Source organism: Haemaphysalis longicornis, unplaced genomic scaffold (genome assembly GCF_048455015.1).
Source record: "Haemaphysalis longicornis isolate Haplotype H1 unplaced genomic scaffold, Haemaphysalis longicornis Haplotype H1 scaffold_6, whole genome shotgun sequence".
Classification (NCBI taxonomy): Eukaryota; Metazoa; Arthropoda; class Arachnida; order Ixodida; family Ixodidae; genus Haemaphysalis; species Haemaphysalis longicornis.
In genome coordinates this window covers 81040930-81057184 of record NW_027526407.1, presented here as the reverse complement: position 1 = coordinate 81057184, position 16255 = coordinate 81040930, and positions in this window count along the sequence as shown.

Genomic DNA, 16255 nt, shown 5'->3' with positions numbered 1-16255 from the left:
CCCATCTGTATATTGAGGATCCTCTTCTTCAGCGCCGCCTTCCGTATGGGTTGTCTCGACCCAGTATTGGGCAGTAACTAGTTACTAGTAACGCGTTACCGGTAACCAGTTACTTTTTTCAGTAACTTGTAACTGTAACTAGTTACTTTTAAGTTAGATGAACTTGTAACTGTAACACTGTTACTTTTTTGCGGAGTAACTGTAACGGGAAATATCGTTACAGTTACTTTATTTCTATAAAAAATTGTCCAACAGCAACACTCATTAACGACCGATGTACAGTTTGCCCGTTTCACTTTTTCGGCCTTCCTTCCGCAGAACCTTCGTCTACTTCATCTATGCCAGCTCACTCCCTTCTCATGGGTGAAAAACATCTGGAGTAGAAATGTTTAGGCGTGCACGTGTGCGTGGTGTCCCACGTGGTCTACTAAGGGCTCGAAGTTTCTAAGTCTAAGCTGCAGTATTTTCCTCAGCAGCGCGACATCACTCTCACCCAGGTCATTAATAACGCTGCGACACGCGCCTAAGCGCACGTGGATGCACGTTGAGGCGCCACAACCTATAGTCCGACGCGCGGCTGCACCATTTTCGCCACATCTGGAGTGCAGTAAAAGTGTTTGACACAAGAGCGAACAGGAAGGCAAACACCCACAAACGCCGCACAACGCACTGAAACCTTTTCACTTCGCGGAAGCCTGGAAAACTCCGGTCAGGGCGTCGCTTTCTCATTAGCGACGTGCAGCCCCGTTTGCAGGGTCATAAAACGCCGCGGGGAGTCTCTCGGTGGCGTCACGCTCGTCCAGCCCTGTGCGCACTGTAGAGTGTTTGATTCAGAAGTCGCAGTTGCTTGCGACCATTGTTCTCTTTAGAGACCCCTGGCCGTATTTTGGACCACGCGTTTGGGAGCTCTAGTCTAGAGGCTTCATCGAGCTGTACCAAGTGCTCGAACAAGGTCGAGGAAGTAATAAACTTCATGCCCCTCCAAACATACGACGACCCCAACGATGGTGGCCCCCGTGTGCCCTCACACCAGCCAGCATCTTGGCCGGCAGACGTCTGAACACACTGCCACTGCACGAAGAAATGTTCTTGGAAAGCCTCGCGACTTCGTTGCGAGTGCTGTGGCCGAAACAAAAACAGTAGATACATCTGCTTTTGAATGTTGTGTGCAAGGAATGTGCAGGGAAGGTCGTGTGCAAGGCGAGCTTCGTTCGGCCTACGCCTCAAAGCAAACGAAGGGAGGGCTCCCTGGGATCGGCGACGTGATTGCTGTGGAAGGCTGGGATTGTCAGAGCAGTTTTTTTTCCGGTGGAGACGGCAAAATCCGCCTTTGTGAGGACGGGGGGGAGGAAGAGAAGGGGGAAAACAGTAAAGTGTTCATTCCAGTTTCTATTCCATCTGGAAATATCTTGTCTCATTCCGGGGATGGGGGTGGCTGGGGGTTGGGGCGAGAGAACGACTCCGAGTGCCCACGGACAAACGTCGCTTCGGCAGTGGCTCAAATTGGTCTCCGTCTCCGACCACAAGTACGAAATAAAAAGTTAACGAAGCGCTTGTTTTGAGTATCTTTCAAAAACACCTCGACAACTGATGTACTCCAACGTCCGTTTCCCCTGTTCTCCAAGGGCCTGCCGTCGATCCGCCACCTCCGCCCCCTTTTTCCTATTCTCTCTCACTACGCGGGGCGGTCAAGCGACGGCATTGTAGGCGAAAATAAATTAAGTTGACATTGAAAGATTGTTTCGGCTTGGTTGTCCTCCAGCTCGGTAGAGTATAAGTTCGACCTCTCTGATTACAACTTTGAAAAACAAATAATTATATGCTACAATGATGTTTGCGAATAAATTTCTTGCAGTGAGTGCAGCAACCAAAAAATAAAGTTCCTTGTGATGGACAGCAAAACTTCCGTAATAAAAAAAATGAGGCGTACACAACGATTGTTGGGTTGGGCATGAGAGTGCATCATTTTAGGTTCCCCTCGTGTAGGCTTTACTACGTGTAATTTTTAATACCTGCATGCCTTCGTACGTCTCTATTAAATAAGCCGAATCTTTTTAGCTATTAGTTTTATACAGTAAAGGAAAAGTAACGACGTTAATTTGTTGCAGTAACTGTAACTGTAACTAGTTACGTTTGGAAAATTCGTTACTGTAACTGTAGCAGAGTTACTTTTTGGGATTAGGTAACTGTAACTGTAACACTGTTACTTTTTGTCGGTAACGTGCCCATGACTGTCTCGACCCCAGTCGAGTTTACTTTGTAGACTGTGGTTGGGAGTGGCCTTCACGAAAGCCTGCTCCTTCCTCATCGGGATGGCCAGCAGCGCCCACTGTGACGCCTGTGGGGCGGAAGAGACTATAGAACATGTGCTGTGTCGCTGCCCAGAATACTGGTCGAAGAGAAGCGTGCTTGCCACCGCACTCAGCCGATTGGACAATCGACCATTTACGGTGGAAACTATTCTAAGTAAGCGGTCTTTACCATCGACCTCGCAGAAGGCGACGAAAGCCCTTTTACGTTTCCTGAGCGAAACGAACTTGCGTGAAAGACTATAGTGCCCGAAACGGGACTAGAGAGTGCGCCTTCTCACTCCTATCTTTTCCTCTTCTCCCGCCCTCCCTGTTATCCCCTGAACCCCACTCCCCCAGTTCAGGGTAGCAAACCGCGCTCTACACCTGATTAACCTCCCGGCCTTTTAGATGCGACCGCATCTCATTCACCCGCCTTGTCCCTGCATCCGACGTCGTCGGCGTTGTCGTCGTCGGTGTCCGCCCTTCCCCATTCTCCTCGCCGCGTCAGCTGCGCTCTCCGCCGCTCACCCCCTCTCCTCTCCGATAGCGAACACTCTCTCGCGAGGGGCATTGGATTGGATTCGATTGGCTTGGCTTGGCTTGGTTTGGATTGGATTGGATTTGGATTTGGATTGGATTTGGATTGGGTTGGATTAAAGTGGATTGTGTTGGATTGTGTTGCGTCACAGCCGCGGCAGACGCACTGGCGCCGGCGCGTCCCCTCACGGTTATGCGCGCTATAAAACGCGGTGCCTGCGCCGCTACGCTCCATCGTTCCAGCGCCGTTCCTCCGCTGTCCAACGCTGCAACGTGAGCCCCTATGCGTCGCATCTACACAGGGCTTCCCGCGAGGGGAGGTGGGAGTTTTTCGTTCTTTCTTCTTCCTCTTCTTGCTCGGAAAATTGAAGTTGCGACGCATTAACAGCTTCGTTATGGTTGTGGTTTTCTCAGGTTGTGGTTGGCGCTGAATTCAAAATATTGCAATGAAATATCAACTAGCCCGTAAGGAGAGCTTAATTTACGCCAAAGTACCAGTGTTTTTTTTTTGCTGTATGAAGCTCTGTTGGCGAAATATTTCAATTCTCATTAACCTACTGTTGTCATTGTTCTGTGCGTAATGACAGCTTAATTTATGACAAAGTAAATTTGCTTTTTTTGCATGTATCAAGCCCCGTCGGCAAAAAATGTTAATTCTCAGTAACCTATTGTTGTCATTGTTTGCTGCGTAATGAGAGCCCAACTGTAACGCACAGTAAATAAACCGTATCTGTGTCTTCGAATTGCTTTCTCAATGCCTGTAACATTCTCCTTGAAATATTTAATGAACTAAGAAAATCAGTGCTGGAGCCAGAAATATTTTTCGGGGGACGTCAGACGCCACCGGCAAAAAGCCCCCAAAAGGACAGAAAGCCTTCGGGCAAACAATTTAATTTTCATTTTCTTATCTAGTTTTCTTATTTTCTGTTTGCATATCATTACGCCGATGCAAAGTGTGACCAGCGTGGTCAAAAAATGGCCGAAATGTGGTGGGGACAGAGGGGTATGCACCACTCAAATAATATCGTGGGGTGTTGTGACACCGAAACACCCCTTGATGACAACCCATTTTTCAGTCCGATTGAAACTGCCCATATGTGCGCCGTATAATAACAAATGAGGGGTAAAATACACTGCTCGTGATTTTTAAAAGACACCGATACGCACGTGTGACCGATGTTATAACTCAAATGCAAAGGCCGTTTTGGTATTGGAAAGTTCACTGACATTAGTAAGAAGAATAAACGCTCACTAACTTATGCTGTCAGATTGCGATCTCGTAAATGCTTTTTTTTTTTCATTTCTTTAACGCTGATTTGCCCAGCAAGACATTCATTATCTTTTAATCATTCTACTGGGGTCAGCTGCACGATACACGCAACTCATGAAGTGCTCTTCGCGCAACATTTTATGAATTAGGTTTTCGTTCAAATTCAAACATTGTTTTTACCTTCTCCCTAAAAGGTGTTTAAATCTGCGTCGTTTAGACATCTTTGTTTTTCGTTTCGTTGCTGTTTTTCTCATAGCTCTGGCTATTTTATGTTGTTTCTTGATTTTTCCGATGTTTCGCCCTTACGATGTCATTTGCTTCAGTGATGGTAGTATTGGCTTTAACACTTGGCTCTGTGAAGATTTTGTTGATTTATGAGTTTTTTTTCTCTCCCTCTCCTAATGCTTTTTGTGTATACTAATGCGCCGCTGAAGGTAAAATGTTTTCGAAGAATATATTATGCGCTTGCTATTCTACTTTTTTAGTGTGTGAGTCCGGTACACTCAAGTTTTACAGACTAGTACGCGGCCGCTTCTGTTTTCCGTACTTGGTTGGCGCCAGTGCAGCTGCACTCAAAGAGGCAGCACAAGTGACGACAGCAGTGGTGCCTACGAAGAGGCCCACAGCTCTTCTCTCTGGTCGTGTAGAAGGGGAAATACCCGTCCTGGCTAACTGCGTTCGGCGCTTGCCGTCTAGTGCGATCATTCGACTCAAGCTATAGCTAGAGAGGGAGTGTCTGCGGTTATACTTACAAAGGGGCACCAGAAAACCGCAGCAGGGAATTTTAAATGTGTTGTATTGCAAAATGTTCACTTCTCTTGCAACACGTAAAAACGGTATGCTGTTTTTAAATCAATGCTGCCGACTAAGATATAAAATTGTATCAAAAATCTATACTTGCAAAAGCCGAATATTTACAAACTACCTGAAGAATGTGGAACAATCTTAAACACTGCATTTCTTAGCAGGAAGAACGCTAGGGTCTCTTGGGGCGCATCTTTTCACAGTCGTAGTTCTTCCCTGAATGTAGAAAGCCTCACACTAACGTGAGCACTCATACAGACAGACAAATGCAAGTGCTAAAACACAGTAAAAATAAACGAAAAGGAAACGAAAAGAAAAAGGCAACGAAAAGAAAACGAACGCCATAAAATGGAAAAATAAAAATTGGGAACAAATAGAAATACCTATGAAAATGTTTACTCAGAAAGGAAGAAATACCCAGAAAAATAAAACTTTCCACTGACCAGCAAAACCACCAAATGTACTGATCGGGCGCCCTGATGCAGATAAGTCAAGAATAAACTAGCAGAACAACACGCTGTCTCGGTTAAAGTGGCGTACGCTTATACGCATTAAAGTGGGCCTCGAATACATCATCTTCATCATCATCATCAGACTATGTACGCCCGTTGTAGGGCAAAGGCCTCTCTCGTATATCTCCAATTATTCCAGTACTGTGCTAACTGCGATCAATTTATCCTCGCAAACTTCTTGATCTCATCTGCCCATCTTACTCCAATACACATGAGATAAAATCAGGAAAAAGAAAATATTACAACATTGAACGTATGTTACCCACTGTGAGTTGATGTTCTTGTTCTGAGTCATAGTCGAAATTTTTTTTCAGACTTAGGATAAATTCTCTCTTCTTCTCGTTTGCGCAACCGTTCCACTGCTTCTGACCCGCTTGATGATGTCGCTTTGCTCGCAGACAAGAGCTCTAAGGTCGGGGATTTTTGCATGCTTTATGTAATTTCCGTGTTGTGATTTTTACAGGCCCATAAAAGGCTGCTAAGAAGGGCCTCGCTTCGTGACCGGCTCTGCGATTGACAAGCCTGGACGTGGGCAAAAGAACTCCGTCCTGCATTAACGATTTGCACAGAGTTACGATCAGCTGCATTACTCCTGCAACCAGAAGCTTTGAAGCTCCGTCTCGTGCGGCTGATTTTTTTTCCATCAAACCAGGAAATAAGAAGTCTCTTAAAGCAAGATATACAGGACGTACATTTGTAATTAACACTCTAATAAATGTTACCGCTGTACTTCGGAGGGCGCCCAATTACTCAAATCCATCTCTCACGTAGTAATACTGCTTTATGGTGACAAGAATACTTTCGTCAAGTATTTAGGGGAATTCTTTGTGATCACATTGACACATAGGTGAGCAATACCTTGTGGTGTCATGGAGGTGCGTCTCAGATTTCTTTCAGGGATCGTGAGCATCAACCTCAGTCAAAAACATACACAACACAACAACGCTAGCTTTCATTGTGATAGTAATATTGATTCTGATGTTATTTTTATTATTTTATTTTAATTATTATACCCTCCGGGCCAGAGGCATTACCGAGGGGAGTGGGTTACAAAAATAAAGCAAAAATACATGAGAATACAGCAACTATGGTTACAAAACAAATCCTGGTTATACAATATTGGCTAACGCATTGTGAAATAAACGGTTATCATTTATGGCTACGACATTTGGGGAAGGCGGTTCCAATCACGTGATGCTCCGAGGATGAACGATTCAGAAAAATGTCGCGCTTCTGTGTTCGATGCCAACTTTGTGAGCGTGATCGATTCGGCGAGAAATGTATTGCGGTTGATTAATAAGTTGGTTGTGTAGGCTGGGATGATGGTATAATTTGTGAAACAATGCAAGACGAAAAGTGGTCCGACAGGAAGCTAAAGATGGAACCCGATGATGGATTTCATGGACGAGATGCTTGCAGTACGGTTATAGTTGGAGTGAATTAAGTGAACAGTGTTATTTTGTACCATTCCAAGTGCAGTAATTAGATTACCGCGGCATGGATCCCAGACTGGCATAGTATACTCGAGTTTTGACCTGATTAGTGTTTTATAAAGCAACCGTTTCAATGAAGTTGGGGAGTTTGAGAAGTTACGGCGCAGATAACCCAACATGCGGTTAGCTTTGCTAATGATATGTTCTATGTGGAGCGTCCAATTTAGGTTAGCTGAAATGTGGACACCTAGGTGTTTATAAGAATACATGGGCTCTAACGAAACGTTGTTCAAATAGTACACAGGGGGGCTGTTAGTACTCCGTGATATGCGCATGACCTTACATCTAGACACGTTTAGTTTCATGAGCCATTCGTTACACCAGTTAGTTATTTTGTCAAGATCGGACGGTAGTAGGTTAGTGACCCTGTCCGTGCTAATTTCGTGAAAGATAACACAATCACCTGCAGATAAATAGATATTTGAAGATACAAAAAACAGAAGGTCGTTAATGTAGATAAGAAACAGGAGAGGGCCTAAAACCGATCCCTTGGGAACTCCAGAAGAAACGGGGCACACAGAAGAACTGGGGCACATAGAAGAATTACAGTTGTTACCAGCAACGAATTGTAATGGGTTAAGAAGGAAATACTCGATCCCCTTAACCACGGTAAGGTCACGTTTAAGTCGGTTTATTTAAAAAAGTAAAAGTCGGTGACATACCTTATCAAATGCTTTGGAAAAATCCATAAAAACGCAATCAACTTGAGATGATAGATCTAAAATACGATGTAACTGGTGAGTAAACGATGTAAGTTGAGTCTCATAAGAAAAACATTTTCGAAAGCCATGTTGCGCTGATGAAAAAATGAGTTAGATTCAAGAAAATTTACAAGGGTGGTGAAACATGTGTTCCAGCAATTTACAACATTTACTTGTTAAAGAAATGGGGAGTAATTCAATGGGGGAGATTTCGTTCCCGATTTGTGCAATGGAGCCACCTTCCCTATTTACCGGACGCACCTAATTGACCGGACGCACCGATTATTTAGTTGGTGTTTTGCTTGTGAGGTTCTAACATAATGGTACAATTGCGAACCTGTGTTTTGAATACTGGTTCTACAAACGGCATGCCCTTTGCAGTGTTACTTGCCTTATTAAGAGTATAAAACCTTGTGCTCGTCTGGGATGAAAAGAACATTTATGAGAAGCTACGCATTTTTGCTTCAGAACGACCTACTTTCGAAATAGGCGTATAGAATCTTTAGGCAGTACCACAAGTGTTATGTGCAATTGTTTAATGAGGCTTACTCCAATAAAAGGATACGTATACACAATTGAACATGCTTCTGGTATTTCAAAATTTCAAGTGCTTTGCACGACACCTTCACCCTGGCTCTCTGTTTCTACACACAGCGTTTCTGCAAAATGTCACGATGTTGTTTAGGCAGCACCAAGTTTTTCGTTTCTTTACTGATGTTGATATTGTGATTTCCCCTCCCCCACCGGTTTTCGATGTTTTAGAAGCGATAAGTAAAAAACTGGTATGCCTGTACTGCTGCAATAAATTAGTTCGTTTATTTTATGGGGAAGAATTGACGAAACGTACACACACTACATGCTTGTGGGCTATTATGTCTTCAACTGAAGTCAATGCAGCGCATCGAGTTTTATAGAAACTCTACAGCCGTAGCTGATTGTAAGAGACAATAATATGCAGCAACCACGTGTGGATGCTGTATCTGGATGTCCTCGTTAAAGCCACTACCCGCAAATAATCAGTTTATAAAAGCACTAAAAACGTTTAACGCCTCACTCGTGGAACCAACAATAAAATAAGCATTTGTGGTGTTCGAGTCCGTGGCTCAGTCATCGTTTTGCGACTCTAAGGTGACATCGTTACGGGAGTAATCGGTCCTATAGGATGGTTAGGCTTTAGGCTGCTTAAGCTACACACCAACAATTATGCAAGCCGGCCCTAATTTCCACAGAAATTTTATAGTGTCCCTTGCCGAAGAAGTGCGAAATAGAACCAAAAACGGGGAAAAAGTTTGTTTGTTTCCACCTTTAACAAATGGAAAAAGAGCAGCTTCGCTTCATTATGCTGTGTTCAATATCTCTTTATTCGGATATTACGCTAATATTCCTCGAACTGTTTGCGGAACGTGTTCTGGTACAAGTGCAACAACTCTACATTTCAGGGGAAGGCTTGACTTCCGAACGAAGCGCAGTGTATTGCCCTCATGAGTATTTGCGCAGAATCTGTCTGGTGTAACGTTCACTTAAACAGCGGACGAGTCATTACTACCTGGTCGTATTATCGTTCGCCAGCATGCGCTGATCCGGAAGCCTTCAGGTCCTTATCAGACTTCCTGTCAACATTAAACCACGATTACATACTTGGAAGGGATTTTAACATGCCGGAAGTTCAGTGATTGGATCAAAAATGCATTCCCACCAGGTCGTGTGTGCTGTCTGCTATACTTTTCACGAGTTGATACAAGCAAACGATCTTTTACAATTTGTAACCGAACTTACAAGGAAAGGAAAAGACTGTGCTTCCGTTTTATATTTGCTCTTCGGAAAAAGGCCTTCACTGATCCGAAATACTGTAGTCGTCCCTGGAATAAGTGATCATGACTGCGTCCTTGCCTATTTACCACCAATCAGATTCAAAACTCTGCACAATAACCCACGTAAAGTTTTCTTTTGTAATAAATGAGATTATGTCTCCTTATCTAGTGATCTTGCATCCTTTTTACCTGAGTTTACTGAAATGAGCCAATGCTCTGATTGCAACACTTTATGGGAAGCTCTCAAGAACAAACGACAGCAATTAACAGAAAAAAATGTGTTCATAGCAAACTAATCTCCCGCAAAAGGCGTGCCGACAAGCCGTGCGTGTCCCGTGACATACGTTTACTTATCAACAAAAAGCGCTGTCTTTTGCAAACGTGTATAAAAATGAAAGAACAGAGCGTAATGGATGCCGTAAGGCTGCTTGGCAAAGACATAAAAACCGGGAAGAAAATTCCAAAATACAAATATTTCTGCTCTTTGGGAACTAAGTTAAAGGAAACTCCCGGAGAAATGTGGAAATTTTTAAATCCCACGGCAAGGAACATACAGGAATACCCTGTCTTCACGTTGACGGCACAACTGTTTCTGAGGATCATTTCATTTCATTTCCTTTCATTATTTCCACCTTAAAGGCCCGAAGGCATTACATAAGGGGGGGGGGGCGTAGAAGGTATGATTTCATGCTCAAACATGAACACAAACAGCAGAAAAAAAAAAGAAAAAAGAAAAACAGAGTGGCACAAAAATTGTTGCAATAGACATAAGTGTTGCAATAGACATAAGTGTTGAATAGACATATGTTTTGCAATAAGACATAAGTGTTGCAATAGACAAAAAGTGTTGCAATAGACATGGCTCCAAAAAGTAATCGACAAGGGCATCTGTTAGCTGCATTTACTGAGATTGTGACATGTGACTGTTAAGTTTATTTCGGAAGGTTTGGCGGTTGCCGCACGTGACAATGTTATCAGGCAGGTTGGTGCATAGGGTAATTCCATTGGGGAAAATGAGTTGTTCATGGCTGAGGTGCGGCCGCTGATTGGTGCTATAGGGGGGCTGTGGTTAATGCGGGATGAAGTTCTGTGTGATGGCTGCAAGAGGGCGTGCCCTGATTGTGGGCGATAGAAGAAAGCGTGGATCAGGCTGAGCCGACAAACAATTCGACGAGATTCAAGTGATGGCAGGTTCAATGATTCTTTTAGTGCGGTCACGCTGATATCGTTAGAATACTGGGAGCAAATAAAACGGGCGGCGCGGTTTTTGATTCTTTCTAGATCGTTAGTAAGATATGATTGCCAGGGGTGCCAATTGAACAGGCGTACTCGAGTTTCGGTGTCACAAAAGTTTGGTAAGCTAACATTTTAATATCTGGCGAGCCTAATTTCAGGTTACGGCGCAAGTATCCTAGTGTGCGTAAGGCTTCGTAACAGATAGTTTGTATATGAGTTGCCTATGAAAGTAACGATGACATATGCAGTCCGAGGTATTTGTATGAAGATGTAGAGCTAATCGGAACTGAATCAATGCTGTAGCCGTAATGAGGTGTGCTGCGTTTGCAGGCGAACGGCATTGCTTTACATTTTGTTGGGTTTAATGGCATGAGTGATTTGTTACACCAGGTTGCTATCTTTTGGAGATCTTTGTGAAGAGCAGCGCTGTCGTCTGGATTACGGATGGGGGAGTATAGACCGTAGTCATCTGCAAAAAGTCTTAACCTTGATGATATGTTAGTAGGCATATCATTAATGTAAATTAGATACAGCAGAGGGGAGAGACAGGCACCCTGGGGGACGCCCTACGTTACATCAGAGAGAGGAGAGTCGTAGTTATTTGCGCTAGTGTATTGCTTGCGGTTTTTTAAGAAGTTTTTGATCCAAGAAATAACGTAGAGAGGGATTCCAAGGTTATACAACTTAACGATTAATTGATTATGGGGGACACGGTCGAATGCTTTTGAAAAATCTAGAAATATGGCATCTGTTTGAATGTTTTCGTCCATGAAGTTTTGTATATCGTGCGCGAATTCAGCCAGCTGCGTTTCGCATGACAGAAGTTTCCAGAAGCCGTGTTGGTGATGATAGAAAAAATTGATGGATTACAGATGGGTCATTACACCTGACGCAATGATGTGTTTGAGAAGTTTGGATGCGATGCAGGTTAATGAAATAGGGCGGTAGTTTGCTGGCGAAGCGCGATTGCCTGATTTGAAAATTGGTATTATCTGAGCCTTCTTCCAATCGTCAGGGACGTCTCCTGTTTGTAGAGATTGGGTAAAGATCAAGTGCAATATTAGGCTTGAGACTGATGGGGTGTTATTTAGCAATTTACTATTTATTTTGTCGCAGCCGGCTGATGATAAAAATTTCAGGTCATTGATCAGTTTATATATCCCGTCTGGGCTCATTTCAATTGCTGGCATTGTTACAGAGGTAAGATTGGGCAAAGATTCGGTGTCATTGTTGTTAGCAGCGGAAAATACAGACGAAAAGTGGTAATTTAAAGTAGAAGCACAGTGGGAGGGATCGATTGGGTCTCCATGAGTGTTAACAAGATCTATTTGATTAGATCGATGTGTAGGGGAGAGCATGCGCCATAATTTGTTAGGATTAGTTTGAAGAACTGATAGCAGGTCATTGGAAAAGAATTTGGTTTTAGCTGCTTTAAGTTCATTTAGGTAATGTTTAGCGCATGAACGGTAGCGTTCCACGCGGCGGGGCATTGGCTTAGGTGAGCCTTTCTGTAGAGGCGTTTATTTCGATTACAGAGTAATTTTAGTTGTTTGTTAAACCATTGGCAGTTAGTATTTGATTTGATAAGAATAGTAGGGATGTATCTGTTTTTAAGGTTCAGCATCGTTGTTTTAAAGAGTTCCCAGTTAGCGTTGACACTGCGATGTAGGTACGTGTTCCTAAAGTTATCTAGGAAATTGGTTAGGTCGGCCTTAAGGGCATCAAAATTTCCTCTCTTGTAGTCAGTGATTATCTTCTGTGGAGGTGAATTCTTTTTCTGTGGAGTGGCTATACAAATATGGATTAGGTTATGGTCACTGATACCTGGAAGGATATTAAAGGTTTTTATGTTCTCCGGGCACGAGGTTAGAGAAGGTCAAGAGTATTGTTGCCCCTGGTAGGGCACATTATGGTCTGGTGAAGATCAAAGTCGAGTACAGTGTTCTAAAATTTTTGTTTGTTAGATGAGGACCCATTCGATACGAAGAGAAACTGCCAGCTGATTAATGGATAATTGAAGTCTTCGAATAAGAATATGGGCACCTTGAGGTATTTATTTGTTACTGCCGTGAGGGATAGACGGCGTAGGTCGCAGAAATCTAGCTGGCTATCGGGCGGTCTATAGCAGACGCCAAAAACAAATGTAAGGGCTCCGGTAGATATGCATGTCCAGATTAATTCTATGTTGTTTTCAATCAGAACGAGTGAGGATGATAAGGTATTTCTAATGGCTATAAGCACACCACCGCCTCTCTTGCTTTGGCGGTCGCGGCGGAAAATTGTGAAATTCGAGATATCAGGGAACACCTCCGTATCTCTAATGCCTTCATGCAACCATGTCTCGGTTAGTACGACTATGTCAGCACTGGCATCAGTTATAAAACTGTGAATTTCGTCGCGCTTCGGTATTAGGCTTCGTGCGTTAGTAAATGCGATGTTCATATCTACAAATGTTATGGGTCGGGGACGCGTGTTAAATGAGGTGGTATGCTTAGGAACCTGTCACGTGCTGCCATCTCATGGGATACCTGATGAGTTAGCTTCCATGATGATGATGGTTGGGTTTTTATGGCGCAAGGCCGACTAAGGGCAAAGAGCGCCAGAGGAAAGTTTATTGAAGTGAAGTGGTTACAAAAAAAAATGTCAACCGAACATAGTAAAATCAGTTACAGATAATGGTGATGGCTGGTGTATAGGGCCAGATTTGATTATGCGTGATAGGAAATGAGGTTTAAAAACTTAATGTCTGACAAATACTCAAACACACGTTTAACAGAAACAATGGCTTCGTCACCTAGAAACTGCGATGGATGTAGTGGGGTATGTTGTCTGTAGAGTTCTCTGAAGTGTTTGTGTCGTGTTGTGTGAAGTGCCTTGCATGTGAGTAGTATGTGCACTACGGATAGGGCCTCTCCGCACCTGCTGCACTGGGGTCTAGAAGATCCCGTCAGCAGATACGAGTGCGTTGCATGGGTGTGCCCTATCCGTAATCTGGCCAAGGCGACTTCAGAGTATCTATTGCGTGTGTCGGTGGTGTATGGTCCCAATTGAGGTTTTATTACGTGTAACTTGTTGTCTGTTTGTTCACTCCAGTGTGTTTGCCATGTTTTGCGAAGTTGTTGTCTGATGTGTGGTTTCACGTCGGTGTAGGGTAATGTGGTTATGTCTACTGTATTCGATAGTGTAGCAGCAGCAGCCATTCGGTCCGCTGCTTCGTTCCCGGCAATACCACAGTGGCCAGGGACCCAGCAAAGAACCAGTTCAAATTTGCGTACATACACAGACATAATACCCTTCACAATCAGATTGACAACGTGGTTTTTCGAAGGCACTGTTGACGACAGTGCCCGCACAACACTGAGGGAATCTGTATAGATAATGGATTGTGGGATGTGGTTTTGAAGTATATGATTGACAACAAGAAGTACACCGTAAGCCTCTGCCGTAAAGATACTAGTATGACTATTCAGAGTTCGAGTGACACTAAGGCCGGGCCCATGCGCCGCGCAGGACACAGAGGTGGCAGATCTAGAAGCGTCCGTATAAAATTCAGAGCACTCATACTTCTGCTCCAAATACAAGAAATGCTGCAGAATTGCACATGTGGGAGCTCGCTTTTTATCTAGATGTGTAAAAGATGTGTCGCATGATACAGGGCGGAGATGCCACGGTGCTATAAAATCCGTTAGAGAACTTTGGATTGTATCTAAAAAGGAGACAGCAAGCTCTGACGCCTCCTCTCTAACTCTGTAAGAGAAGGGCGCAGAGATCGATGGTCGATTTAAAAGGAGTTCAGTCATGGACGTATCAAGAAAAACTGATTTAAAAGGATGGTGAGGCATGGATGAAATTTTAAAAGCATAAAGGAGATCTGTGTAAGCTCGCTGACGTTGTAGGTTCCATTTTTTGCACTCCACATAAGGCTTTCGACCGGGCTAGTGCGGAAGGCGCCACACGCCAGGCGGAGCCCGAGATGGAGCACTGGGTCTAGCATTTTGAGGGATGTTTACTTGCTGACCCATAAACGATGCTACCATAGTCCAATCGTGAACCTATCAAGCTGGTAAAAACACGTAAGAGAAGTTGTTTGTCAACACCAAAAGAGATGTGCGACAGAACCTTCAGGATATTGATTGTTTTTAAGCATTTATGTTTTAGTTGTTTTATGTGTGGGATGAATGTCAGCTTTTCGTCAAAGATAATACCCAAGAACTTGTGTTCCTTTTTTACAGGAATAGAGACACCGTGGAGTTGAATGTCTGGATCCGGCCGGATACCACGCCTCTTGGAAAACAAAATACAAGTGCACTTCCCGGGATTAAATTTAAAACCATTGCCATCTGCCCAGCCAGCTAGCTTGTTAACACCAAGCTGGACCTGGCGCTCACAGACAGACAAGTTACAGGATTTAAAGGAGAGTTGAATGTCGTCTACATAGACTGAACAGGAAATCGACGGTGGCAGCGCCTTCCTAAGGGAATTCATTTTCACAATAAAAAGGGTGCAACTTAAAACTCCACCTTGTGGCACTCCATATTCCTGCACATGAACCCTAGAGAGTGCAGTTCCAACTCGCACACGAAAGGTTCTTTGAGCCAAGTAGCTGGCAAGTGTGTTTATCATGTTACCTGACATGCCGAAGGACTTGAGGTCGCTTAGGATGCCATACCGCCACGCGGTATCGTACGCTTTTTCCAGATCAAAGAATACCGTCATACAATATTGTTTGTGGAGGAAAGCATCCTTTATATAGGACTCGAGCGCGACGGGTTGGTCGTTCGTGGACCGCCCCGCCCTGAAGCCTGCCTGGCAGCCCTCGAGAAGACCATTGTACTCAAGAAAGTACACGAGTCTCCTGTTTATCATCTTCTCGAGGAGCTTGCACAGGCAGCTTGTGAGGGCGATGGGCCGATAGCTAGCAGGAGAGGAAGGGTCCTTTCCTTCCTTCAGGAAAGCCACTACTATGGCCTCCCTCCAAAAGCGAGGAATGTGCCCCGAAAGCCATATATTGTTGTATAGATGTAGGAGTGTTTCAAGAGTGTCTGGGTGTAGGTGTTGTATCATGGTGTATGTGATTTTGTCTGCACCTGGAGCTGAAAGCTTACATGTGCTCAGAGCAACCTTCAGCTCATGAATAGAAAAAGGAGAATTGTAAGAAGTGTGCGACTTGTTGTTATCACGCAGGGACTTCTTTTCTACAGATGTTTTGTGTTTCATGAAAGTGTTTGTGTATTGTGCTGAACTGGACACGTGTTCGAAGTGTTGTGCAAGTGTGTTAGCCTGGTCTTCCAGTGTGTCCCCTGTTGTACTAACCAGGGGCAGGCTGTGTGTCTGTTGTCCTTTTAGTTTTCGTATTCGTGTCCAGACTTTGTGTGCGTCAGTGTATGAGTTGATAGAAGTGAGGAAGGTGCGCCAGCTCTCCCTTTTCGCCTCACGACGCACTCGCTTCCCAAAAGCCTTTGCCCGTTTAAAAGAAATGAGGTTATCTGACGTGGGGTACCGGCGAAGGACACCCCACGCCTTGTTTTGGGCCTCTCGCGCCCGCCTGCAGTCCTCGTTCCACCAGGGCCTCCTTGGGGTGCGGGACCCACTGGAGGCCT